This window comes from Oryctolagus cuniculus, chromosome X (genome assembly GCF_964237555.1).
Source record: "Oryctolagus cuniculus chromosome X, mOryCun1.1, whole genome shotgun sequence".
Taxonomy (NCBI): Eukaryota; Metazoa; Chordata; class Mammalia; order Lagomorpha; family Leporidae; genus Oryctolagus; species Oryctolagus cuniculus.
In genome coordinates, this window is record NC_091453.1 from 126,966,504 (window position 1) to 126,969,566 (window position 3,063).

The following is a 3,063-nucleotide window of genomic DNA, read 5'->3' on the forward strand; positions in this document are numbered from 1 at the left end:
ATAAATGATAAGGGGATTGTGTGTGTGTGTGTGAGTGTGTGTGTGTGTGTGTGTTTAAACACTTTTCAAATGACAAAATTATTACCACACAATTCTGGAGTCTCTTAGATGCAAAGTGATACACTAAATCGTGCTTTTTAATTTTCAGTTTTAATGCATGAAAGGGATAAGCACATACTGTTATCAAAAGCAATACAAAATGAAAATCTACTGGAATAGCAATAAGAATGACTAACTGCTAATGAAGAGAGAGGCTTTTTAAGGAAATAATTAGGTATTTGGTACTGCTTGTCATCAAATACCTGTTTCTGAGGGTTAAAGGTTAATTTTGCAATTGACCCCTTATAGAGAACTACCTTACATGAATGGTTATGTTATTTTAAAGTCATCAGAGAGAGGAATGCAGAAACTAAAGAACTAAAGAAGCAGAAAAATATGAAAATGATGAATCAGGCAGGACAAGTTGAATTCATTTAGCACATGGAAAATATTTTAGTTTCAAGCAGTCTGACAGTGACTATCTACAGATAGCTGTTTTTGAACAATATAACATAATTAAAATATCACCCTAATGTTCAAGAAAAATGGTATGGTTATGTATTTGTGGGTAACCATCCAGAGTGGATTAGTATTAGTGCTCCATTCTTACAAACGGCACCTGACCCTCTACACACACACACACATACACACACATACCCCAAGAATCTCAGTGGGGGAGTAACCGTGTTCCATAAGGCAACCCGAAATAATGTTTTTGTTAGAAACATTGGGCTTCCATAACAAATTGCCACAAACTTGTGGCATAAAACAATATAAATTGTCACACAAGTCCAGAAGACAGAAGTCTGAAATCAAGGTGTTGGTAGGAGCATGCTCTCTCTCTCTTTGAAGGCACTAAGGGGTCTTACTCTGCCTTACCTCTTTCAGATTCTCATGGTTGTCGATAATGCTTAGTATCGTTTGCTTGTGGATGCATCATTCCAATCTGTAATATAACCTAATGGACGTTGACATCATTTTAACTTAATTCCGTCTGCAACGACCCTATTAACAAATAAGACATTCATAGCAATTAGGGCTTCAAAAAACCTTTTTCAGGATACCCAACTCAATCTACAACAGTGTAATATAAAAACACTATATTTTCAAAAATATCTTCATTAAAAGAAGAAATTCCTTCAGTGATACTATACTATATCAATAGGACAGAGTTAAGAAACTTGAATTAGGGGCTGGCAGTGTAGCGCAGTAGGTTAACGCCCTGGCCTGAAGTGCCGGCATCCCATATGGGCGCTGGTTGAGACCCAGCTGCTCCACTACTGATCCAGCTCTCTGCTATGGCCTGGGAAAGCAGTAGATGATGGCCCAAATCCTTGGGCTCCTGCACTCGCGTGGGAGACCCGGACGAAGCACCTGGTTTCTGGCTTCAGATGGGTGCAGTTTTGGCCATTGAGGCCAATTAGGGTGTGAACCATCGGATAGAAGACCTCTCTCTCTCTTTCTCTCTTTCTATTCTCTCTGTGTATCTCTGACTTTCAAATAAATAAATGAATCTTAAAAAAAGAAACTTGAAAAAGAAGCCGGAGGCATCACAATACCAGATTTCAGGACATACTACAGGGCAGTTGTAATCAAAACAGCATGGTACTGGTACAGAAACAGATGGATAGACCAATGGAACAGAATTGAAACACCAGAAATCAACCCAAGCATCTACAGCCAACTTATATTTGATCAAGGATCTAAAACCAATTCCTGGAGCAAGGACAGTCTATTCAATAAATGGTGCTGGGAAAACTGGATTACACAAAAATCCACTCAACATGGATTAAAGACCTAAATCTATGACCTGACACCATCAAGTTATTAGAGAACATTGGAGAAACCCTTCAAGATATTGGCACAGGCAAAGAATTTCTGGAAAAGACCCGGGAGGCACAGGCAGTCAAAGTCAAAATCAACTATTGGGATTGCATCAAATTGAGAAGTTTCTGTACTTCAAAAGAAACAGTCAGGAGAGTGAAGAGACAACCGACAGAATGGGAAAAAATATCTGCAAACTATGCAACACATAAAGGGTTAATAACCAGAATCTACAAAGAGATCAAGGAACTCCACAAAAACAAAACAAACAACCCACTTAAGAGATGGGCCAAGGACCTCAATAGACATTTTTCAAAAGAGGAAATCCAAATGGCCAACAGGCACATGAAAAAATGTTCAAGGTCACTAGCAATCAGGGAAATGCAAATCAAAACCACAATGAGGTTTCTCCTCACCCCGGTTAGAACGGCTCACATACAGAAATCTACCAACAACAGATGCTGGCGAGGATGTGGGGAAAAAGGGACACTAAACCACTGTTGGTGGGAATGCAAACTGGTCAAGCCACTATGGAAGTCAGTCGGGAGATTCCTCAGAAACCTGAATATAACCCTACCATTCAACCCAGCCATCCCACTGCTTGGAAATTACCCAAAGGAATTTAAATTGGCAAACAAACAAGCTGTATGCACTTTAATGTTTATTGCAGCACAATTCACAATAGCCAAGACCTGGAACCAACCCAAATGCCCATCAACGGTAGACTGGATAAAGAAATTATGGGATATGTACTCTTTAGAATACTATACCGCAGTAAGAAACAACGAAATCCAGTCATTTGCAACAAAATGGAGGAATCTGGAACACATCATGCTGAGTGAAATAAGCCAGTCCCAAAGGGACAAATATCATATGTTCTCCCTGATCGGTGACAAATGACTGGACACCAAAAAGGAAACCTGTTGAAGTGAAATGGACATTATGAGAAATGGTGACTTGATCAGTATAGCCCTGACTGTTAATGAGCAACTTAATACATTATCCCTCTTAGTAGTTTTTTTTTTTGTCTGTTCTACTTAATATGACTGGTTTAATTCTGTAATTAATACACAGTTATTCTTAAGTGTTGAAAATTAACTGAAATGTGATCCCTGTTAAACATAATAGTGGGAATAAGAGAGGGAAGAGATGTACAATTTGGGACATGCTCAAGTTGACTTGCCCCAAATGGTAGAGTTA